The sequence below is a fragment of the Pinus tabuliformis genome, chromosome 2_2, assembly GCF_031772625.1.
Source record: "Pinus tabuliformis cultivar Carrire ecotype Pingquan chromosome 2_2, CPIR1, whole genome shotgun sequence".
In the NCBI taxonomy this organism is placed as follows: Eukaryota; Viridiplantae; Streptophyta; class Pinopsida; order Pinales; family Pinaceae; genus Pinus; species Pinus tabuliformis.
Window position 1 is genome coordinate 1142240695 of NC_142300.1, and position 27382 is coordinate 1142268076.

General features: G+C 35.3%; 1 pseudogene; it reads left to right on the forward strand.

The window, feature by feature from the left end:
- Positions 1-25911, forward strand: part of LOC149197429 (uncharacterized) — a 62834-nt pseudogene extending 36923 nt beyond the window's left edge.
- Positions 25912-27382: the final 1471 nt, after the last annotated feature.

A 27382-nucleotide genomic window follows, 5' to 3' on the forward strand; every position in this document is an offset into this window, starting at 1 on the left:
TTCCAATGCCAATGTAATGGACATTTATCTTGGATATTTTTCTGAGCCAAAGGGAAGCTCCAAAAGTAACGACCAACAAGTAGCCTCAAATATATTATCTGGGGCCAAAATACAGTAATTATATGACAAGCTAAGAAACATTGCATGTTAGTCATCTTCCCTTTAATATTTATTAATAATTTCTTTGCATGATCATGTAATACTAGAGTGTCAAGTAGGGACGTTAAAAGTTAGTCATCCATCAATATCACCTTTGAGAGTGCTTAATAGTTAATAATTCCTATTACAAACACAATAGGTCACTAACTTCAGGAATAGCAATATAAACATGTCATAAATGAAATTAAAAGGAATGCTAGGAAATCAAATGCAACTGATCTTGAGTCAAGAAAATACCAAGCCCTTCACATTAGCAAGGAATTCTTAGGCACTAAAATATAAATCCTTCCATTGCATCATTTTCACATTTTCTTTGATTTCCTTCATTGAGAACACAACTTTCAAAAAATTTCATTGAAAAAGGTCTCAAAATCCTAGCAAATGCTGGAGTGATTCTCATATCAATTAGAGAGAAAGGGAATTGTTCGATATTCTTTTCACTTGCGGAAGAGATCGAATAATATGAAGCTTTCTCATCCCTTGGCCCTAATCAAATTGTAATCTTTAGGTTCCAATCAAGTAATCACTTTCCCTCCAAGATAGTTAAGTGATCACCTTTGAGAAGAGCTTATAGAAGCACTATGATAAAGAAAGGGAATTAACTACGAGGAAAATGAAGCACTTTAGTGGGTGCTCAAAAATATTTGAAGGCAACTAAAAATTATTTTACACTCCCTCCATTAATTTTAAAACAAAAACCCTTTAGTTGCATCTCCTTTATTTTCCACCTTTCTGTAATCTGTAATTATTTGAGCAAAAGTAGAGCATTCATAAATATTCTCATAAAAGAGGATTCCTCGTAATCCTAATAGGTTGGGGTCTAACAAATAAACAATTTCATGTAGTGAATAAATCTTACATGGTATATTCGAGTGATTAAAATGACAACTTTATTCTTAATCTCATTACAACAAAAACAAATCCAGCCCTAACTAGTTGGGATCTAACAAATCAAGAATTTCATGTAGTAAAGAAAACTTTCATGGTAGATCCAAATTATTTTCAACGAAAACTTTATTCTTGATCTTATTACAACATAGATAAATTCAAGAGTACACACATATTTCTTATCTGAGACAAACTTTGAACACATTCTGAGATTTCATAGAAAATATAATGATATGATTTACATTTAGGACATGAGAAAGCTAAATGATATGATTTACCTGTAGGACATGAGAAATCTATCTACATCTACCACTCGACACTAGACAATCCCATATCATGGTATTAGTATCATGTAGATAGATAGTGTTATAGAGAGACCTTGCAACACATATTCAACACTACCTTCAAGCTTCAAAATCATCAATTGATTTACTTTAGTAGAAAATTCTAGTGAGATCTCATCAAACACAACCCAACAAAAGCGATTTATGATAGTTTTCATTTCCTTCTCTGAATCTATCCCCTTATGAATATAGAATAAATAATTTTCCCCAAAATTTGAGGTACTTGCTTCATATTCAACATGAGATGCTGGGTTATTCACCTAGAAAACATTGCAAATATTAGATGCACAATGGAAAGAAGCATTCAATTCAAGATTACTCCTAAAGTCTCTTGCCTGAATTATAAAACACCAGCTAGTTAAAACTAACTACCCAAGATCCCACTTAAGAATCGCAACAATTTTTAGGGTACTACCTACAAACAAGGGCACAAAGAGAATGATTGATACCGTTTCATTATATCCAAACTCTAGACCAGTGAGAATCCATGGGACCTCACCCTGCCACATGAGACCTCAACAGCTAAACTATCTTGGATTTGTCCCTTGAAGACGGACTAGGTCCTCAAGACCTCAGCAGTGGACAAACACCCCTAGACAATGAGTTAGTGGACAATCCGTACCTCCCACTGACCCTTCATTAGGCCAACAAAATTTGTGGAATTTTTTTCAGTGCTCTTGGGTCAATCTCGGATGTTAGGAGAGATTGGTCTGATCCTCTTCATTAGATCATTCCATTCATTATATATTTTATGTTCTTTCATTGTACCTTTTATATTCATGCATTGTATTTTTTATACTAGACTATTTGGTTCTCCTGAATTTTATGGACATGATTGTACTCAAAAATCTCTTTGACCTATTTTATGGTCATTAGTTGGACATAAATATAATTTTTGTATTTTATCTAGTGCATTTTCAGGGGCTAGTCCCTTTCATCATGCACGTGGCGCAGACACACAGGCTAGGAATCAATACTACTATGGTTAGACTGGCACATGATGTAGCCATGGTACTGATACCTACTAGTATTGCATGCCCTAGTTGGCAGGGCCAATTATTTTTACCAATTCTCGTAAATTAGAGCCACTTTCACCATGGTGACAGAGGTGATGCAGCCATTAGTTTGACTGACCACACTTCCATTGAGGTTTGGATGTGGCTAGTAAGCTCAAGCTAGGCCTTGGTGTTACTGGTTTTAATGAAGTCTAAAAGTCCTATGGGGTAGGGTCTATGTTTACTGTTTTAAAAGGTACACCCTGGTCTTACAATCCTAAAAAGTTAGGTTCTGAAAGGTTGTAAGGTCCTACCCTACCTTGGAAGGGAAAAGTCTTATCTTAGCTCTTACCTAGATATTGGAAGGGATAGGTCCTCAAAGATCGACCTAGATATTGTCTTGAACCTGCAAAAGTTGAGGAATTAGTAGCGGTCTATAAAACATTCAGGGTATCAAATTTGGTTAATTTTATACCACTTTTTCTAAATAGATTTGTTTCTTCATTCTTTGTGATAGTTCATTTACTTCGGTAGATGGAACCTTTTGTCTCAATCGACTACCAATTCCAGAGAAATAGGACTTTGCACTGCAACTTCATTTCTTTCCATGGGGATTAGAGTTTGTCATTAAGGTTATTTGAACTGTGACCTTGATGTTGCTCCTTTTTTAAACAGATAACTTTGGTTGAGTTTGTTTCTTACTGAACAAGCCTTTTTTATGTTACACTACCTATAAAGGCTAACCTGTTAAATTTGGAGCTTTTCTAGTTTAAGATGGGCATTACATAAGAAGTATGAGATATTTCTATATATCTCAAAAATGAATTATCTAATTGACCAAATATGCAAATGAATTCTCTTCCATGTCTTAGAACTATTACTTGGATATGTATCTTTGATTGATATGGCAACCTTTAATCTTAAAATGAATCATCTAATTTTTATATATGGGTATGGACTGTTTTATGGACATGGGTGTTATTTTTTTAAAACTAAATTCATTTATAGTTTTATTTCATATTTATGCTCATGTCATGTTCCTGCAATGGGAAATTCTTTTTTTTTCATTCTTATTTTCTTTCATTTATTAGAAATTGTTGTTTGTTCTGGTGTGATATGTGTTTCCAATTCTTACAAAAAAGTTACTGCTTGGAGAAAGGGAGTGGTATATTTTCACTCTCAGGGAGAGGAAGTATCCAAATGGTTCTTGCCCCTATAGGGTTTCTAGCTTATGATACTGGAAAGCCACAGCTGCAAATAAGTCATCACTTCTAAGGGCAGCAACAGGCATGTTTGCATCGAGAATGCTTTGGTTTTATAACCTAAAGGAAACAAGACTGATTGGATTATGCATGAATATCACCTTACTAATTTTATTCCTGTATATTCCTGTGTGTCAATATACATTTTAGGTGTTTCTTGGTTTAAAACACCTATCAATTTGGATGCCATTATGGCCTCGTAATTGCAGCGCCCACATCAGGTAGACTCTAGAGGATGAATGTATCCTGGAAAAATCAATTTGGGAAACAGGGGGTTGTTTTCTATATTATAGAAATCAATGGTTTTCTAATTTAATCCAAAGACTTTCAATAAGGAAAGCTATAAATATCAAATATTATTTTTGCTTTCCTCAGTACAGTTTAAAAATGAGGGCTTGTGATGTGTTCTAGTGATGTAAATTTAGCACAAAATCATTTATTTTCTCTTTTGGTTTATCCATATTTCTGATGAGGAAATTGCTTCTTGTTGTAGTTGGATGATTAGGTACTTTGTCAAATATACAACAAGAAGAGAAGTACAGAGAAGTTAGCTAAGGAGAAAGAGTGGTCCTTGGAAGAAGCAATGGACAAATTCTGTGAAGAAATTGATGAAAAGGTGCTAGGAATACTACCCATGAGGAATACTATATAATGAACTTGAACATTGAGCATTCAGAAAGAAATTCACAAGATTCAAAGAAATCTGCCCCATCTCCAAATTGTGGAATGATCTCTACCCATGACTCAAGAACTTCTACCATTACATCCATGAGCTACAACTCAAACCCCATTTTTGAGCAGAATTTGAAAATTTCAAATGCTAGCATTGCTCCAATAGACCTTCCAGGACTTGTCCCATTTTTCAATTATCTGACTAATCAGAGGAAAAATTATGATTCAACATATTTAATTCCTCCTATTTTGCACACTGATTCAAGTTGTTCCATGCAATCGTTGCATGATCTTAAATCTGATTAAGAAGAAGTGTAGAGAAGCTATAGGTTGGAAGAATTGATGTTGCAGCAGCAACAATAGGAGGAGAATGATGGTTTGAACCAATCAATATTCAACTTTGCCTTCGAGAGTCTACAAAACCCATTCCCACAGTTAGACCAAATACAACCTCCCTCCAACCATGATCCTTTCCAAGATTACTTAGCCAGCCTCACATCTGTAGGGTACTTATCGAGGTGCTCTTATTAGAGGGATTGGAATTCGATTCTAAGTTACGGGTTGTCATACAAGAAAAGTAATAATTAGAAGTTAGTGTGTATAGATGTAGTAGAATTTGTTGAATCAAAGAAAAATTCATTCATTCTTTCTCTGACAAAGAAATTTAGTGTATGTGCAAGCCTCCATTTTTTTAATGCAATTCATGCAATATACTCCCCTGAGCATATTTTAATTTTGTTTTATATCTGAATTCACTAAAATTGTTTCACATCTCATAATTCACTTATATGATTGCATATTTTAGACCCTAACACAATGGTGCCATGTAGCTTGATCACTATTTTTCCAAAGTGATGGTTACTGAGGAAAAGGGGCAATAGGTGGCTCCATGCAAATGGGGTAGGTAGTCTCATGAATATCCTCTCTAAATGATATTATAGTCATATCGACATGCAACAAAATTCTCAATAAGGGATTACACTTTGGAATTTTTAAGTAAGGTTACAATTTAGAAGATTAACTTGTATACAATTTGGCAGGAACGTTGTAGAGAAAGTCAATTTTATTTTCAGAATAGAAAAATAGTAAACAATTGGGCTATTAAGTGCTTGAAGACAAATTATAATTATGAAAGAACCAACCACAAAAGTCATCTAAATCGATACAAAGTAAAAACCCATACAACAATTAGTTAAAAAGATACAAAGGGAAATCCCATAAAAAGAAAGAATAAATATGAATTTTTCTCCTAATACCAACTAACTACTAAACTCTGGAAACTATTCTTAAAATAGCTACATTGGTTAAACCTTTTAATAGTATATGTTTTCTAAAATGGGAGAAGGATTATCTAATGGTAGAAAGTAAGAAGTGGGAAATATAAGAGTGTTGAACACTGGGTAGTGGCCAATACAAATCTGAGTCGAATGTCAATCCTCATGCTTTTTATGCCACATTCTGATGTGTTAATTTTTTCCACCCCAATATTGATCGGTGAAGCCCATCCTAGCCTGTACAAGACTATTAAAGTTGGGGAGTATGTGACTGGCTATACAAGCCAAGGTTTTCGTGGAAAAGGCCCTCTTCATGCTCTTCTTATGGACGAGGCAAAGCAACCGAATGTCTAATCCATCCATTACATTTCCATAAGATGTGCATAAGATGTGTACACTATGTTGTAAGTTTTGAATGGAAAGTATAATTATAAAATAGTTTGGGTTGGGCATTATTGCTTTGTAAATTCTACGGAAAAAAAAAAAAAAAAAAGGAAAGGAATTTACTAGTTGTATATACAAAATGTAATTTCTCTTCATTAATGAAATTACGATTGTTCCTATGGGAAAAAGAAATAAATATTTATTATGAACAATATATCAATAAAATGTACTCTTTTAATATGTATGGTGAAATATTTTTTTTATGACCTAAATTGAAATATTCTATATATACACAATTTAACTTATAGAGAAAATGTTCTTTTCACTCAATTCTAGTCATACAATTTCAAGCATACATCTCCAATAGTAACTAAAATAATAAGATTTTATTGAGACTATTTACACATAGATGAGGAATATGCGACCATAGAAAAAAAATAACATATGACATTTAAGCGAAAGCAATATGGACAACAACATAATTTTATGGTAACCCAGATTTATGATGGACAACAAATCACCATCTATTAACCTAAGAAGCAAATGCGTGGTGAGGGAATTAGACAAAAGAGATGATTTTTTGGAGGGTTGTGTTGAGTAGTTAATTGGTGAACAACCGTGGAAGAACAAAAACATAACCGAGTGCAAAAGTTTTTAGGGAAATGAGTGGATTCACAAGTGTTCAATATGGTCATTAAGGCACAATACTTCAATGTTGGAAGGAAAGATTACCAATAGTAACAGGATAGTTTGAGGAAAAAATGGGTAAAATGTTTCTCTATATATAGTATTCGTTTCTCACATTTAGGAGAATAAATATAATATTTCACTGTTATCCTTACTTTGAATAGAATTTCCTCTCTTGATATTTGATTCTTCAATCCATAAAAGCAGTTGGATCTCTATTTTAGGTGCCTCAAATTTAGGCTTTCGTAAAACTTTTCATACTTCTCTTTTTTTACTTTTCAATGATTTTGTTTATTGAAGAATCTCTAATGAACACTAATATAGTGTAAAATAGTAGAACTATTAAGATGGTAAAGGATTATTAATTAAAAAAAGGACATATGAAGTAGTTAATTCAGTATTGTTTAACAATTAATTTTTTTAGAACTTTTCGTAGCAGTTTTTTTTGGGTCAAATCTTCAATTTTGCAGTGAGTTTTTGATTTCATATATGAATTCATTAAGTTGAAAGGGAACTCAATTTTCAAGGTTTCACAACTCAAACTTGTGATTTCAATTTGATTTTGGGCAATTTTGACCTAAAAATGTGCCAAAAAATCTCTCCAAAGAGTCTAATAGCTAAACTATGGCCAAAAGAAACTAACCAATCAATAGTTTTTTTCAATTTATTCTGAAAATATTTTTGGAAATAATGTTTAAAATGGATGTCTAATGATCCTATGTTAAGGATATTTTGGTTGGAATCCGACAAATAATTTTTGGTTAAATTAGTTATTTTATTACTTGAAATCTAGTTTTAAATACTTCAATGCGTTATGTACTTTGAAAAATTTAGATATTAGAATTTTGTAGAGTTTATAGATTAAGCTTATAGTTCTAACAAATTCCTGGTGAATTTTACGCTAATTTGTCCAGTAAATAGGAAAAACAAAAACCTCCAAAACATGTAACAATTAATCAAGAAGGCTATTTAAAATATAACATTGATGAGGCTTCCAAAGGGAACCCGGGAACAACAGGGTATGGAGGTGTCCTCAGAAATGAAAAGGGAATTATTGTTTTCATCTTCCATTGCCACCTAGGTACAGCCGCCAACAACATGGCTAAACTAATGGCTATGGAACAATGCTTGGATTTACTGAAGCCAGACAACTGTCTCAATGTCATGATAGAGGCAGATTTAGAGTTAATTATCAACTCAGTGCAAAAAATACATAATGGAACTACACCGGACAAAGTCTCTAAGCGTTGGAAATTAATTTGAGTGTTTCAAATAATTCAAAGCCATCTTCAGGGCCTGCGCTCTGTCAGTTTCCACCATGTTCGCAGAAAGGAAAATAAGCTGGCAGATCTTCTGGTCAACCAGGGAGTTAGTTGCATAGAGAATAATGTGTTGATGAAGTGGCAGGAGTTGCGACCAAGCAGACTAAGAGCTCTATGCTGCGAGCAGGCGGAAGAAGATAGGGAAGTGTTTAGACTCAAAACCATGGAGACTAGCTCGATTTTATTTTCCCTTGCATCTGTCTTCAATTTCTGAGTTGCTGGTCTCTGAAGAGAAAAGAACCATGTCTGGTTGCCCAGACTCAAGGAGTAAGCATGATGAAGATCTCAGTTCATCATGGGCAACACTTTGATTCCCTCAAGTCTTTGCTCGATGGAAAGACTCTTACCCTCACAACATCCCAAATCAAGGCGAGGAAGTTTAACATTTGCAAGAGGATCCCGATTACTCGGCAACTGGTGTTTTTAGATTTCAGGGTCCAAATTTGCAAAACCACCTCCCAAGCAGTTTTCGACTGTTCGCGTCGCTCTCAAGTGGTAATGGTTTTGGCATTTTCGCAGTGATCCCATTCATCCTGTGTCACGTGGCAGGGTGGGGGTTACGAAAACCACCCTCCATTGCTGACTAAAGTTTCACCTTCTTTTCCGACATGAAATCATTCTCATCCGTTGGATTTGGTTGTTGTGAATCAACGGTTGACCTGGATAGAGCAACTTGGTGGGGCAGGACCGTCAATCATCAGTCTCTTTGGCTATGCATCTTTCTCCTCTATCGTCGATCTTCTTGATTTTATGGGAAGGATCTAATGGTTTGGGTTTACCGGATGGGGACTGCACGAAAGTTCACAAGCTTTCCGAGGGATAGACTTTAGTTTTGTTAGTTAATCCTTAGGCTCAAATTTTTAGATGTAAAGCTGTAAGGTTGAGCTCTTGGAGGCTTAAGCTTTTATTTCTTTTCTTTTTCTTTGGTTTTGGGTGGACGTCTGTATATATTGTACACTATTTTTTTGCCTAAATGATATAGAAGGATCCATACATGCTTCAGCAAAAAAAAAACATGTAACAATTAAACTATGACATTTAAAATTCTATTATTTTCTTATTTTAAATATAAACTTGTGAATTTAAAAGATAAAATAAATTTAATTATTTTAAATAGCAATCTTAAATCCATTTCATCACCATACTTACCAAAATAATAATAATAATAAGAATGAATTATTTTTAATTAATATTTAGAGAAACAAATTCAAAAAAGAATATTTATTACTTCTATTCAAATCTCAACTATCCCAACTCCACTAAAAAGCACTCTTTGATTTGTGGCAGAGATATTCCAAAATTATTTAATTTGGATTTAAAAAAATAGATATTCGAAAATATTTAATTTGGTTTTAAAAAGGCAGGTTATGGGTTAGATTGTTTTGGTTGACTATTAAAAATTTTTAATTTAATTTTTTTTTATTTCTTGGTCATGCATTATGTTCTTTCAGTTTACTGTTAAATAATGATGAAACCATAAAACTTAGGTAAATGATTTCCAAATGATGTCTATACCATAGAATATATGTAAATGTAAAAAATCTAAATATATTACAACAATTATTATTTCAAATCAAAGTATATTTTTTCCAATTCAACAATTTTAATTTAACAATTTTATCAGCCTCTCTTTACACATTTTGAGGAAATTGCTAATAACACATCATACCTTATGCATATATAATATCATAAACAACCACCCATATACATAGAAATCAAATTTTAAATCAAATTTAAATTTGATTCAGAGTCATCCACATAAGTCAACAAGGCACAGGTACAATCTTCTTTGAATTAGATTCAAATTCAAATCTAATACAAGTTACCTTATGCATATATAATATCATCGAAGACCGCCATATACATAGAAATAATGTTTTAAATCAAAATTAAATTTGCTTCAAAGTCATCTACACAAGTCAACAAGACACAGGTGCAATTTTCTTTGAATTAGATTAAAATTCAAATCTAATTCTTGGCCCTCAAATATTTCCATCATCATCATCCATATCAGGTGTCGAAATCCTGCATCCATCGCCTTCAATGATACCTTGCTTTTGCGATGAAGTGCAGAATTGCAGACTTCTCCGGGCTGAATGAGTTGGAATAATTAAGCAGTTGAACCTTCTATCTATGTCACTGGCAATCAAAGCTTTTGAAAAACTTGTCATCAATGATATCATTGTTTGACATGCTACCATGCTACTAGAATCCATTTTCTATGCGTCTTATTTCACTAGCCAATGTTAAGTGTGGAGATTTGGTCCACAAAATCTACTAGTGCAAAGATCTCACTACGCTGTGAAACCAAACATGGATTTGTCTAAGAATAAGTAGGCTAGCAGTTATATAAACATAAAAAAGGTAAAACCATGTATTACCATGATTTCTAAGGTGCTTCCAAAAGTAAAATGATGACATTATGGTTTGGAATTAATGGATTCTGATACTTATTCTTTCTTCTCTCTCCTCGTCCCTCTTCAATAAAGTCGATTTACACCCCTTTTGAGAAATCAATCTATACTAGTCTTGAATCTTCAGCCTCCATAAGGAAATTGAACACCTGCAAATAATAATAATAACCCAATGCAACCATCGTTGGTGAAGAAATCATAGCATCAAACAAATTTCCCCCAAAACACAGTTAATTTCAATGCTCCAAATATTACTCCACTCTCCTTTTCTCTTTTTTTAATAGCCACCCCTTCTCAAGAAATTTTCCCTTATATCACCCATACAAATAAGTATATAAACTCCTAACTCTAAATAAAATTTTCCAAACAGAAATTTTGGTTGGTTCACCCCCACATAAACTTGTTATCCAATGCATTTGACCAGTGTTCTATTGAAGGAAATTACATCACCCACAGAAGAGGAAAGGATGCATGATGATTTGTAGGGCCGCTCTGTCTGCCTTCAGCAAAATTGTTCCTGTGATAAAAGAAAATATCAGGATCGAGTCCCTCCCACAGTATACCTCCGATCTTTTTTTTTGAAGGAGGATCGAAGCTTCTAAAGCGTGTCACTTTGGGGCTTCTGGTAAAACTCATGAAAAATTGAACTTGTTGTAGGCTTGTACTAGATCCAATTTGCCACTGAATCTTAAGACCAAGATTTTCTTTAATGGAATCTTGATCCCAATGGTTGCAGCACAATCCTAAGCCTACTCTAAGAGCCCATCACTTCTCATTAGGGTCTCGTTAATTGAATCTAGTGATTATCCTTCTTGGAATAGGCCAGTGAAACCTTGCCTTGCTTCGCTGATACATATGTCAATCTAAGAGACCATTTGGGTTCCAGTGACTGATATAATCAATTGCAATGCTACCATGGTCTCCTCCCTAAGATTCATACTTGCAGTTACCATTATTGCATGGCTCCTACTCCTCCCTAACCTTCGTACTTGTATTGGTAGTATTGCATGCCTCCTACTTGTAATCGAACATGAATATGCCTACTCTATGTTAGAAGAAAACAAGGATTTTGAAATACATACAGGCAATGTCACTGATGGTGATCTCGTGTTATCTATAATAGTTGCAGGGGGTGTCCCACAACATACACAAATTTAATTGTCAATGCATAATTGTTGCACCATATCACTCCATATGGAGTTAGTCCAAAGTGTGGAGAAAATAAGTCAAATATCCCTTGGCCATGCAATGAGTTGAATAGGCATCTTTCACCCAAACAATGATGTTCTCAATCTCATCTGCACCCACTGAACAGACATAGGACTATGTTGCATCCTCAGCTGCATTGTCTAGATTTGTTGGCACTACCCTCCAGCCGCATCTCAACAATTTTCTTGGTCAACGAGGGGCCCGTGACCTTCAAAAATCGAAAGTTCCTCCTTTGTTGGCTCTTAGACTCCAAGCATGGACCGTACTTGGTCAATGAGGGGTCGATGACTATATTCCACCATCAACTGAGTCTCTTGGACATCTTCAACCTTAATTATTTCATGATCAATATGTTCACTATCTGTCTTCATATCACATATTTTTTATTAGAACCCCTATCCAAATGGCTCTAACTAGAATTCAAAATCCATATTTTCAATGGAGATCTGCAGTTCGAATCCTGCTAGCTGTGATTACTAAATTCAATCTGAATGGCCTTGACAATTACGTATTCTTGTTTCAAGGCTCAGTAACACTTTCATCACACCATCTAGATGAAAATTTCATTCCTAATAGATATGTAGCTCAGTGAGATATTAAACACAGTGCATTCGGCCTCCCTCTAAATTTATACAATTTGGCCTCTTGTAGCTCTAATGAAATCAATCTACATTTTTGTCAATAAATATTCTCAGTTCCCTAAATTTGACCTCAATCTTATCTACAGTTATGTCAATAAACATTCTAAGTTTCCTAAATTTGACCTCAATCTTTGGTGATAATGTTGGACCTTCGCCTCTAAAAATTAGATAGACTCGTCCTCCCAATATGTGAGAAATTCAACCTCGGCCTCCTAGTAAGAATTGCTCTTGACCCAATTGTAAGACAATCCAACTGGAAACCAAATAAACTGTATATTAAAAATCTCAAACAATTATGTACATGTTGTAAATGGAAATACATATAGGAAACAGTTGAATTCGTTCTTGAGAATTCTTGGACTCCAATAACTACCCAAATTGACCCAAGGTTAATCTTGAGTATTAGTTATCTAACAGTCCCCCCTTAATACGAAGGGATATACCAAATTCCAATAATGAGAGCTCAAAATGCAGAAATGCATCTCAGCCAAGAGCTGAATGTCTCTCAAGAAATGGTTTTTAATGATAACCACAAACCAAGATGGGAGAAATCAAGGTCTCAACCAACACCAACTCTGGAACCTTCATAGCGGTTCTCAGAACAACAAAAAATGTGGTTTTATGGTGACCACAAACTCTAGAACTATCATAAAAGTTCCTTGAACAATTCCAAACATGGAAGTGCTCAATCAACTCAATCAATTTAAATCTGACTCAGGCTCGCTTGACATCTCGAACTCGAACCTATAGCAGACCATCAACCATTCCCCCCTGTCGGATACAAGGTGAGAAGTACTCTTCATTACTACAAGGTTGCTCATCACTCTAGAACATATTCTTTGATATGCCCTGTAAATCTTCTTGGCAGTTTTGGTCCAATCCCAAGAAGCAATCCATCTGAAATTTACCTTCTCTCTTGCAATAAACTTCTTTCTGGAACATCTATTTTTATGATGATTTTCCTTTCCGCAATGCTCACATGGGTGAAGATAAAAACACCGATTTTTCACATGTCCAACCCTGTTACATTTTTGGCATCTATCAAATTGTTCTGGAACAACACTGTCCAAGAATCCAGTGCTTTGTAATAGTATCGGTTTTGCAAAATATGGTATGTGAAAAGATACATCCAGAATATCCTCTTTGTAACCCAAACCAGTTCTGTGTTTATTGTGTCTAATCTCTTCCCATGGCCTTATGAAAGTTTTTGGAATATCAAGCTTCTCATAAGAACTTTTAGTGGCATTTACTTTTGTATATCTTCGCAGAAGTTGCTGAAGTGGTTGTGATGGTTGCGCATCTTGAAAAATAGGCTCAAGAACAGGCTCTTCAAGAGCAATTTCTGGTCTTGTAGAAAAATTAATCTAACTATTTTCTGAGTGATGATCGGGATCAAACACACTATTATTTTGAACAAGGATGAGTTCAAAATTCTTCTTTTGTAGTTCTTCTCATTGAAACTAGGATTCTAGTTCCAAAAAATCAATTTTGCTTTTTGCATTTTACAAATATATTTGGATCTCAAAGAGCATGTCCTTGCTGACTTGGACAATGTTATGAACACCGAATGACATTAAATTGTGTAATAACTACAACAAATCATCGACTTTTTCCATGTTCTTCAACAATTAACTTTGAAAAAGGGGTGTTGGCTACCACCGAAAATGCACCCAAACAAATTGACGATGATTTAACTGGGTGTTGGGTTCAATCGATCATGCACCCATCTACAATACAAATTCAAATAAAAGATGAATAACACCTTGTACAATATTCAAAATTTAGAGAGAGGAAGTTGAGAATAAACACCCTTATACAAAAGTTCTTTTCCATTACTATCACTCTTTTCAACCAATTGGCCTAAAAAATAACACTTTGTCCAAAATCACTCATACAGATAAAGCAACAATCAATCTCCACTGAGTAACAAAATTAGCTTGTAGAATTATCTTGTGTATTGGTCATACTCAATGATAATCAATCTCCACCGAAGCTTGCAGAATTATCTTGTGTATTGGTCATACTCAATGACAATCAATCTCCGCTGAGTAACAAAATTATCTTACAGAATTATCTTGTTTATTGGTCATACTCAATGTTTTGTCACACTTATTGAATAATTGAAGTATTTATGCACTTTCACCTTTAACCATCTCTATAATTACTTCATTCTTTCAATTAACCATCCTCCCTAAATTAAGTCACAAAACTTGTCCTTCCAAAATTTATCATGCACAAAGATTTGAACTTGTAACCTTGTAATTTTTAAAATACCAAATTAGTTATTTTTGACCACAACAACTTTTCATTCCTTGATTGCATATTTCTATAATCAATGCTTAATATGTTAACTTATTATCTATTGTGGCATTTTGACTAGATTCAACTTATTCAAGTTATAAGGCACATAATAAAAATCTTTCTCACCTCAACATCCATCTGGTGCAGTTAACCATACACTCATTTGTCACAATCATTGGAGCAATACATTTACCATTCATTCACTGTTTCTTGCTGGTAACAACTCGATCTGAGACGTGTTGTGAAATTTTCAGTGTGTGGACGTTTAATTGAAAATTATACCAATCATCAACTATGAAAAAACAGTCAATCAAAGATTCCAACCCAAACGCAGAGTGATAATGCAGAGACACAAACCATTGGCCTAAGGAAGCTTGGATCGCGGGGAAGGTCACCCCTTCCCTAAAACAAAAAGAATATCGTTTAATTAAAATTATAAGATGGCCAGCAAGTAGAATGAAAAAATTTCAACCAATAAAACTGCCACAGATCAAACCCGGACAAGTGTAATCAAATCCACTCAATGAATGCTAGTTGGAGAGGTCCTCATGTTGTAGTTTAAGGATATTTTTCGAGCAGAGGAACCTTCTCCCTCAAGGAAAACTATGCTTATGTATGATAAGGATGTTGTTGGGTTTCTATTGTGAACTGAAAGGAATGCCTACCATGCAAAACCCATTATGACAAGTTATATTTCCATGTCAATGGCATTTAAAACTATCGTTTTCAGTTTCTATTCAAAAAAAAATGAGACTGAATGGAAAAATATAGTGCATCTCCATAACTATGGTTCGAAATCAGAATGAGTGAATTTCCTCATTCATACTCTGCAACATAATTGTTGAAAGTTTTGTTTTTAATACCATTGAAGATATGATTACCAACTGTAACTGAAGCCTCAGATTCAACCTATGAAAAGAATTTTCAATTTTGTCTATTTAACTAGTAAACAACAACCAACACTATTATGTTTAAAGACCAGTGATCAGTGACGAAACCACAAACATTTGGTAGAGGAGGTCGAAAGAGGAAGTTAAAACAATACTTTGAGAATGAAATTAATTGAGGAACTATTTATGCAACCATCACAATTTTCTCCAGACTAAGTGCAAAACAGATCTTACCAGAACTGATTACATCATCAATCTGAACAAACATCCTCTTCAAACAATGACCTGTTGGTGGCCTCTATTCAATGGTCTTTCCTCCCAACAGATGCACCAACTTTACGCACCAAATACCAGTGCTCTTTCCTTCTCGCTTTACGCACCAGACACTAGCACTCAAACCATTTCCAACGCCAACATAGAGTTTATAAACAACAGCAGGGGATTTGATACCATTTTAAGACAATCCAACTAGAAACTGAATAAACTGTATATTAAAAATCTCAAGGAATTATGTACAGGTTGTACGTATAAATACATATAGGAAACCGTTGAATTAGTTCTCGGGAGTACTTGGACTCCAATAACTACCCAAGCTAACCCAAGGTTAATCTTGAGGATTAGTAATCTAACACCAATTAGAGAAGATTCATGACCCTCTAAGGTAATGAACACATCCTCCTAAAATTTGACCCCCAATTTGGAATGTAGCAATCAATATCGACCTCTTTATTTGAAAAATAATAACTCTCAAACCAATGCAGAAAATTCTCCTTTCAATCAACTAAAAATAAAACCAACTAGTGCGATACAGAATACCACTGAATATGGATAGGGTGATAATATATTCCATCAAACTTCCTTGCATGAAACCTCCAAATAACCCTACAAATAATTTATAATTTTCTAATAAAACCCTCAGGTTGGCAAGACAATGCTGATACCACTATAATATCCCGAACAATGAAATAATAAACCAATCTGGAATGTCTATGTGTTCTAGTTAAAAATAATTGCAAACAAAACACTGAACACAACAAGATTTGGAAATGCAACCTTTATTTATATTAATAACCGAAGGAAGTGGTACAAAAGTTTTTGTCCCTATGATCAAACTAGAACTAGCCACACCAAGTACTTAAGAAAAATAGAAAAAGATCCAAATTCTTAGCTTCTATCCACTTTTATAGACCGATGGATTCTCTAAAGACTCTATTTTATTATTTTTCCTTGAAAATCGAAGGAAAATACAATGGGTTGATGCTATGGTAAAATACCACGTAAATACCATGGACAGATTCCATCCATTTTGATGAGATCAAGAAAGTGAATATTACATGTCTTATATATTTGTAAATGTTGTGATGAATAAAGATATCAAATGGTTTGTGTCTTCATAATCTGCTCTATTTTTCTAACAAATTCAACTAATGTAACTATAAAATTAAATGGTTGGTAGGCATCAATATCCATCAATCTATAATAAGCTTTTAAACACTTTATGGTACATCTCATTACTAAAATTTAAAAAAAAAAAATCATAAAACTAACTAACACATAACTTTATTTTAAAATTTTAAAATTATAATTAACTATATATATATATATAACATGGAACGAGATTCATAATTTAGAAATAGGACTTGTTACAATACCATGGTCCAACATGATGGTTTGTCAATACCATATCCTAAAAAACCATAAGTCATTCTCAAAAAAATTTATATATTACCAAAAATTATTAAAATATTCTATGAAAATTAGACTTATACTCTCTATTTAATAATTATTAATAATTAAACTAAAATTCCAAAACTTCTTTTCCAAAATAAACACACCTATAAGTATAATTACGCCAATAGGCCTTTCCTTCGAATCAATAGAACTTTGATTTTAGTCTACACATCTCATGTTTGTCTTGCATTGTGCACATATTTTTAAGCCGCCTTTTTTCTCTCCACTTCACATCTGTGTGCGTCAGAGTCTTTTACATTGGACTTTCAGGAGAATTCATTTGAATTTTTCATGGAGTTTATGGCACTGAACATGGATGACACCAGAATGATCACAAGAAGGACATTTGTGCGTGTCAGGGGGCCCGAGGTCCTATAATCATGTCTTCGAGGTTTCAAATCCAATTCCAAGTTTCACATCACTCCAATTCCACTGCCTGCTATGAATATGTATTCTTCATCTGCTGCCATGGAGTATCTTCTAAGGCAGTCTAAATGACTTAAGAGACCCATTGATCTTGCGTAGACACTACATATAAGGAAAATGGAGGAAGTCCATGCACGGTACATCCTTCCATTTGATCTGAGGCCAATTTGTCCTCTTCAAGTCCAACACTCTCTTCCCGTCATTGACCTAACATGCCTAGAAGATCTCGACCAACACTTCAAGACTGTGAGCCAATTAGCTCAGACATCCTAGGAATGGGGTTTCTTTTAGGTTTGTATGGGATCACATTTTTGGGATTTTATTTTTTCCCTTTCCTTTATCGATCATCCAACCAATTTTGTTATTGTTTAGCTTTCAAATTTCATGGGTTTTCAAATGTTTTGAAGATAATAAATCATGGCATACCTTTGTCATTGATAGAGACTATGAAACAGGTTTCACATGACTTTTTTTATCTTTCTCTTGAAGATAAATGAGAACAGTGTCCTGGGAGGCCTATAACTCATATGCTTGAAGGCTATGGATGGTTCTTTGACATTTATGATAAAGAGTATGGACCAATACCCTTACTTGGCATATTTCTCTTCTAAGAATATTGCTTGTTCTACTCCCTCGGGTCGGGCTAGATGTTGTTTTATAGGAGTTTCAAATCTCTTAAAGTCTGTGGGAATTCAGTTGGATCGTCTCCCTCCTTTTTGATATTCCTTGGATGCTCCTGTTCATATTCTACCTACTAAACAAGAGTTGAACAAGATCATCAAGGAGGACATCTATAGGCAGTTCATCTAGGTTGCCTGGGTCAACCCTCTAAGAGGGTTATGCCCAAAGATGGCCTTCTACACTAAGAACTTCTTTGAGTTGAGAGACAGGCTCATTATTCAACCCTTATATACATTTCACCACTAGATGCATGCTCTTCACATTCCTCTAGGCCAGTTCAGAGTAGGTTCTCGTAGACTTCAGGTAGAGATAGACCACTAGATTGATAGGCCAGACAAAATATGCCAGGTATGTCATTTACATGAAGTAGAGACTGAGGTGCACTTTATTTTTGGATGCCCTATCTACTACGAGATTAGAGGGAGGTTCCATTTCATGTTCAGAGGCTCTCAAACCCTCACAGACCTTTTCAGGTATCCCGATTAGAGATGTTTGGCCCTATATATGTAGGAAGATATTAGGTTCTCAGAGCATATTCTTCAGCATCCCATAAGACCAGACCCGACACAAAGGATCACGACGATATTTAGGGTACTACCTACAGATAGCGGCACACAAAGAATGATTCGTACCCTTTCATTATATCCAAACTCTAGATCAGTGATAATTAGTGGGACCTCACCCCACCACACGAGATTGTAGTAGCTAAACCATCTCAGATTTGTCCCTAGAAGACATACTAGGTCCTTTAGGCCTTAGCAGTGCACAAACTCCCCTAGACAACGAGTTAGTGGAGAGTTTGTACCTCCTATGGATCCTTCATCGAGCCAACAAAATTTATGGAATTTTCCTTTAGTGTTGTTCAATTAGTCTCGAATGTTAGGAGAGATTGGTCTGGTCCTTTTCATTAGAACATTCCATTCATTATATCTTTTATGTTCCTACATTGTACCTTTTATATTCATGCATTGTATTTTTTATAGGAGACTGTTTGGTTCTCCCGCATTTTATGGACATGATTGTACTCAACAATCCCTTTCACCTATTTTATGGTCATTAGTTGGACATAAATATAATTATCGTATCTTATCTAGTGCATTTTCACGTCATGGCGAGCATGAATTCCAATAAATTCGTGAAATGTGAGTTCCATGATTTCACTAAACACAAAGATAACGCTAATTTCTATAACGGACTGCTTGGAATAATATCAAGGAATATAGGTGGATGGATTTATAAATTTCCATTTCCACATCCAGTAGAATCTAAGCCATTAACGTGTGTGCCTCAGAGGCCAATCCCTTTCATCATGCACATGGCACAGACACACAGGCTACGAATCAGTACTGTTATGGTTAGACTGGCACATGATGTTGCCATGGTACTAATACCTACTACTATTGTATGCTCTATTTGTGAGGGACAATTATTTTTACCAGTTCTGATAAATTAGAGCCATTGCCACCATAGTGACAGAGGTGATGAAGTTGTTAGTTTGACTGACCGCACTTCCACTGAGGTTTGGATGTGGCTAGTCAGCTTAAGTTAGGCCTTGGTGTTACTGGTTTTAATGAATTCTGAAAGTCCTAAGGGGAAGGGTGTCCATTTATAGTTTTAAAAGGTACACCCTAGTCTTACAGTCCTAAGAAGTTAGGTTCTGAAAGGTTATAAGGTCCTACCCTACTTTGAAAGGGAAAAGTCTTATCTTAGCTCTTACCTAGTTATTGGAAGGGAAAGGTCTTGAAGCATTGACCTAGATATTGCCTTGACCCTCAAAAAGTTGAGGAATTGGTAACGGTCTATAAAACATTCGAGGTATCAAATTTGGTTAATTTTATACCACTTTTTCTAAAGAGATTTGTTTCATCATTCTTTGTGATAGTTCATTTACTTAGGTAGAGGGAATATTTTGTTTCAATCCACTACCAATTCCAGAGAAGTAGGATTTTGCACTGCAACTTCATTTCTTTCCATGGGGATTAGAGTTTTTCATTGAGGTTATTTGAACTGTGACCTTGATGTTGTTCCCTTTTTAAACATACAACTTTGGTTGAGTTCCTTTCTTGCTGAACAAGCCTTTTTTATGTTACGCTACCTGTAAAGGCTAAACTATTAAATTTGGGGTTTTTCTAGTGCAAGATGGGCATTACATAAGAAGTATGAGATTTTTCTACATATCTCAAAAATGAATTCTCTAATTGCCCAAATCTGCAAATGAATTCCCTTCCATGTCTTAGAACTAAAACTTGGATATGTCTCTTTGATTGATATGGAAACATTCAATCTTAAAATGAATCAACTCATTTTTGTATATGGGTATGGAATGTGTTGAAAAGTGTGCAACAAGAAATGCTTGTTGAGATTGCAACAAGATGATGGAGCTTAGTGGAATGGAGTCACCTTCACTAAGTGGGTCCGCAGGCAAGTTTTGGTGCAAAGTCTATTTTTAGACTATGTCTATTTTTAGACATATGGATCATGTATATGAGTTGTAGGATGTTTTTTATGGATGATTGGTCAAGTTGGAAAAAATAGATGGATTTTTATTTTTAGACAACAGCAGAAGTGACTGCTTAGTCTAAATATAGAACAGTCGAATATTATTAGCCCTTAATAATATTTGGACTATAAACATTATCGGATTCTCTTGGAGCACTTCAGGATGAGCTACAGATGTGGCACATGCAGTTGACAGAAGGAAATATGAGTTTCCTATGGGTTTAATGAGCTATTGCATGAAGGACTTCAGTTAGAACTCAGGTGATTGAGTTCTGTGGAGTTAGATGAGCAGTTAATGGAGTTGTGTTCAGTTTGACTTAGTTGAACTAGTTGTATTTAGTCTAACTGATAAATAGACTAAGTGATGAGTTGTATGAATTATTTATTAATTAATTCACTAATTATTAACTCATAATGCAACTAAAGAATACATCAGTTAACTCAGTGCATGTACAGTTCAGTGGAGACAGGTGTTAGAGGTTGAGATTGCTATCAATTGTGCATGAGATTTTGCACATGCATGGATTGAGTAATGCCAATGAGGATTGTGCAGTGTGGGCCAATACCAAGTGAAATATAGCTTGTGCTCACGTGATTTCCAGTGTGGGTGACTTTCACAAGGTAAAAACGAGTTTGGATCATCCATTCTCATTCATTCTCTTGCAGGTATTGTGCAGTGGAGGCAGACAAGCAGCGGGGGAGATTTGGAGATCAGATCTGAGCTGTATTGTGTGTAACAGGTGGAGATAGTGCTGGATACTTGTGAGGAGTATTGTACTATGTTCGTTACATGTTCTCAATGAATATAACATACAGATAGTTGGGGCTTTTAGCGAGATGCTTTCCCTGGGAAAATACTGTGTTGATATGTGTGATTAATGCTTCTATGTGCGCATGTTATTGTTTCTGCTTCTGTAAATTGATGATCAACGTAGAGGAGGTTATGTATTGTGTATGTATTTTGCAATAGTACATGATCAAGATAATCTCTGTTGAATATGTGCTTATTATTCAAAATTTCTACATGGTATCAGAGTGAGTTGATTTGTAGAAGAAGTTCTACATGATATCAGTGCTATATTGATCACCGGATCTATTATTCAAAAAGTGTTTACATTTTATTTCTTTAGGCAGAGTCTGTAATCGGGCCAGGTAGCCTCTGCATTCATCCTTTTTTTGGAAGGTGAGATATCCGGTGAATGCCCATATAGTCGATCTCTGTACAAGAAATACTTTGTTCTCACGAATTTTAGATCAAAAGCGGTTGAGTTTTGAGCTGGTGGAATTCGAATTTAATTCCAAAGCAAGAGCGGAACTCAGAAACATTAGGTGTGAGAATGGAGACAGTATGCCCCAGTATCTCACGAATTTCACCCAATGCCGCGATGAGCTGGGAAGTGTGGGGGTGACTGACGGATGAGTATGGTGAGTCTAGCACTCCTTGACCTTCCTAAGAGTTGGCATAGCTACCAAGACTTGGTGAATGGAAGGGAGAAACTGCCAGGATGGGAGAGACTTTGGTCAGATCTTGTGCAGGAGGATATTAGACGGAGCACCAGAGATGGTTCTTCATCCATGCAGGATGAGGAGAACTGTGCCTTAACGAGTAAGGTGAAGAAGGGGAACGAGAAGGTTTCTCTTTCCGAATCTTGTTCTTCCAATGATGGGAAGAAGTTTGAAAAATCAAAAGTGATATGATTTCATTGTCATGGAGACTTGGTGGTTGAGAGGGAGCATACATGACCTCTCAACATGCAGTGCCAGAAGAAGTCTCAGACGATTGTGGAGGAGCCACGATTGGTGCATCAGCTTCAAGAGGTTGTGGAGCAGCCACAATAGGGGAAGCTGAGTGGAGATGGAGTAGAGACATCTACTAATCTAGAGACCTCCAATAGGGGGAAACTTTGAGCCAGGTGGGCTGAGGGATCGCATGTAGCCATACCTCCAGGTAGGAGGTGGGGTGATATAGAGTGATCGTCCCAAGGAGGAGGGGTAGGATCCTTGAGGTACCCAACCTCTTGGATGAGACCTTACTACGGGAGCCCCGATGTGTAGTAGCAGGAACTGACTGATTGGGTAGAGACAGATGTAGATGGAGCGGTAGAGAGAGCGACAGTGTAGGGAATCCCAGGACATCGCATAGCATGCAGGCTACAGAAATGCGAGAGGCACAAGTGTTTTGCACAGTGCTAGGTGGCAGAGAGAGATGTGCAATGGTGCGAGATGCATGGAGATGTTGCAGTAGCGCAGATGTCAGAGAGGGAGCACTTGTTAGCAGTAGGTAGAGCTTCAGCATCAGAGTATGTTCCTAGCCCAACAGAGTGGTCAGTTGGGAGAGCAGGTGGACTGGGCAAATGTGTTGCATGTAGAACATTCAGAGTTACAGGATCGGGTTTGAGAGGAAGCCTTTCTTCTTGAGAGGGAGTTTTGAAAAGTTTGCAACAAGGAATTCTTGTTGAGATTTCAACAAGATGATGGAGCTTAGTGGAATGGAGTCACCTTCACTAAGTGGGTCCACAGGCAAGTTTTGGTGCAAAGTCTATTTTTAGACTATGTCTATTTTTAGACTATGTCTATTTTTAGACTATGTCTATTTTTAGACATATGGATCATGTCTATGAGTTGCAGGATGTTGTTTATGGATGATTGGTCAAGTTGGAAAAAATAGATGGACTTCTATTTTTAGACAACAGCAGGAGTGATTTCTTAGTCTAAATATAGAAGAGTCGAATATTATTAGCCCTTAATAATATTTGGACTATAAACATTATCGTATTCTCTTGGAGCACTTCAAGATGATCTACGAATGTGGCACATGCAGCTGATAGAAGGAAATACGAGTTTCCTATGGGTTGAATGAGCTACTGCATGAAGGACTTCAGTTAGAACTTAGGTGATTGAGTTCTGTGGAGTTAGATGAGCAGTTACTAGAGTTGTGTTTAGTTTGACTTAGTTGAACTAGTTGTATTTGGTCTAACTGATCAATAGACTAAGTGATGAGTTGTGTGAATTAGTTATTAATTAATTCACTAATTATTAACTCATAATGCAACTGAAGAATACATCAGTTCACTCAGTGCATGTACAGTTCAGTGGAGATAGGTGTTAGAGGTTGAGATTGCTATCAGTTGTGCATGAGATTTTGCACATGCATGGATTGAGTAATGCCAAGGAGGATTCGCATTGTGGGCCAATACCAAGTGAAATATAGCTTGTGCTCATGTGATTTCCAGTGTGAGTGACTTTCACAAGGTAAAAACGAGATTGGATCATCCATTCTCATTCATTCTCTTGCAGGTATTCTGCAGTGGAGCCAGGCAAGCAGCGGGGGAGATTTGGAGATCAGATCTGAGCTGTATTGTGTGTAACAGGTGGAGATAGTGCTAGATACTTGTGAGGAGTATTGTACTTTGTTTGTTACATGTTCTCAATCAATATAACATATAGATAGTTGGGGCTTTTAGCGAGATGCTTTCCCCGGGAAAATACTGTGTTGATATGTGTGATTGATGCTTCTATGTGCGCATGTTATTGTTTCTGCATCTGTAAATTGATGATCAACGTAGAGGAGCTTATGTATTGTGTATGTATTCTGCAATAGTACATAATCAAGATAATCTCTGTTGAATATGTGTTTATTATTCAAAATTTCTACATAATGTTATATGGACATGGGTGTTCTTTTGTTTTAAACTAAATTCATTTATAATGTTCTTTCATATTTATGCCCATGTCATGTTCCTACAATGGAAAATTTTTGTTTTTCATTATTATTTTCTTTCAATTGTCAGAAATTGTTATTTGTTTTGGTTTGATAAGTGTTTCTAATTCTTGCAAAAAAGGCATTGTTTAGAGAAAAGGAGTGGTATTTTTTCACTCCCAGGGACAGGAAGTATCCAAGTGGTTCTCACCCCAACAGGGTTGCTGGCTCAGGATACTAGAAAGCCACAACTATAGATAAACCCATCACTACTAAGGGTAGAAATAGGTGTGTTGGCATCAAGAATGTTCTAGTTTTATATGTCAAATAAGAACCTAAAGGAAACAAGACTAATTGGATTATGCATGAATATCGCCTTGCTGATTCTATTCATGTATATTCATGTATGTCAATAGACATTGTAGGTGTTGCTTAGTTTAAAAAACCTATCAGGTTGGATGCCATTATGGCCTAGTGATTATAAGGCCCACACTAGGTAGACTCTAGAGGATGAATGTATCTGAGAAAAATCAATTTGGGAAACAGGTGGTTGTTTTCTATATTATAGAAATCAAGGGCTTTCTAGTTTAATCCATAGGCTTGCAGTCCAGTTTAAAAATGAGGGCTTGCAATGGGTTTAAGTGATGTAAAATTAGCTTAAAATCATTTATTTTCTCTTTTGGGTTATCCATATTTCTGATGAGGAAATTGCTTCTTGTTGCAATTGGATGATTGCGTACTTTGTCGAATATACAACAAGAAGAGTAGTACAGAGAAGTTAGCTAAGGAGTAAGAGTGGTCCTTGGAAGAAGAAATGGAACAATTCCATGAAGTAATTGATGAAAAGATGTCAGGAATACTGCCCACTGGGAATACTATAATGAACTTGAACATTGAGCATTCAGAAAGAACTTCACAATATTCAATGAAATTTGCCCCCTCTCTGAATTACAGAACAATCTCTAACCATGATTCAAGAAATTTTGCCATTACATCCATGAGCTATAACTCAAACCCCATTTTTTAGTAGAATTTCAACATTTCAAATGCTGATAGTGCTCCAATGGACCTTCCAGAACTTGTTCGATTTTTCAACTCTCTGACTAATCACAAGACAAATTATGATTCAAAATATTTAATTCCTCCTATTCTTCTCACTGATTCAAGTTGTTCCATGCAATCATTGCATGATCTTAAATATGTTAAAGAAGAAGCGCAGATAAGTTGTAGGTTGGATGAATTAATGTTGTAGCAGCAACAACAGGAGGAGAATGCTGGTTTGAACTAATCAATGTTCAACTTTGGCTTCAAGAGTCTGTAAAACCCATTCCCATAGTTAGACCAAATACAACCTCCCTCCAACAATGATCCTTTCCAAGATTACTTAGCCAGCGTCACAACTCCAAACTACTTACTGAGGTCCTCTTATTAGAGGGTTTGGAATTCGAGTCTACGTTATAGGTAACCATACAAGAAAAGTAAAACTTAGAAGTTAGCGTGTATAGATGTAGCATAATTTGTTGAATCGAAGAAAATTCATTCTTTCTTTCTCTAATAGAGAAATTGAGTGTATGTGCAAGCGTCCTTTTTTTAATACAATTCATGCACTATACTCCCCTGAGCATATTTTACTTTTGTTTTATATTTGAATTCACTAAAATTGTTAAACGTCTCATAATTCACTTACATGATTGCATATTTTAGAGCCTAACACCATGGTCTCATGCATCTTGATTATTATTTTTCCAAAGTGATAGTTGCTGAGTAAAAGCGGCAGCAGGTGGCTCCATGTAAATGGGGCAGGTAGTCTCACGAATACCTTCTCTGAATGTTATTATAGTCATATTGACACACAACAAAATTCTCAATAAGGGGTTGCACTTTGGAATTTTTAAGTAAGGTTACAATTTAGAAGATTAACCTGTATACGATTTGGTAGAAATGCTCGAGAGTGAGTCACTTTTATTTTGGGAAAAGAAAAATAGTAAACAACTGGGCCATTAAGTGGCTAAAAACAAATTCTGATTCTAAATGAAACCAACCACAACAGTTGGCTAAATAGATACAAAGTAAAAACCCACACAACATTTAGTTAAACAGATACAAAGGGAAATCCCATAAAGAGAAAGAATAAATATGAATTCTACTCCTAATACCAACTAACTACTAAACTCCAGAAACTACTCTTAGAATAGTTGCATCAGTTAAACCTTTGCATAGTATAGTGTTTCTAAAATGGTAGAAGGATTATCTAATGGCATTAGTATTCAATCGAAATACGAGAGTGTCGAGCACTGGGTAGTGGCCAATACAAATCTGAGTCGAATGTCAATCATCATGATTTTTATGCCACATACTGATGTGTTAATTGTTGCTGCCCCTAAAATGATCAATGAATCCCATCCTAGCCTGTACAAGTTTATTAAAGCTGGGGAGTATGTCACTGGCTATACAAGCCAAGATTTTCATGGAAAAGGCCCTCTTGATGCTCTTCTTATAGGCCAGGAAAAGAAACCCAATGTCTAATCCTTCAATTACATTTCCATAAGATGTACATAATATGTGTATATTATGTTGTAAATTTTGAATGGAAAGTATAATTATAAAATATTTGGGGTTGGGCATTATCACTTTGTAAATTCTACAGAAAAAAGGGAAGAAATTTACTAGTTGTATATATATATATATATATATATATATATATATATATATATATATATATATATATATATATATATATATACACACATTAAAAACTTATATAATAATTTTTTATTATGAACAATATATCAATAAAATGTACTCTTTTAATGTCTATGGTGAAATATATTTTTTATGACCTAAATTGAAATCTTCTATACATACACAATTTAACTATTGAGAAAATGTTCCTTTCACTCAGA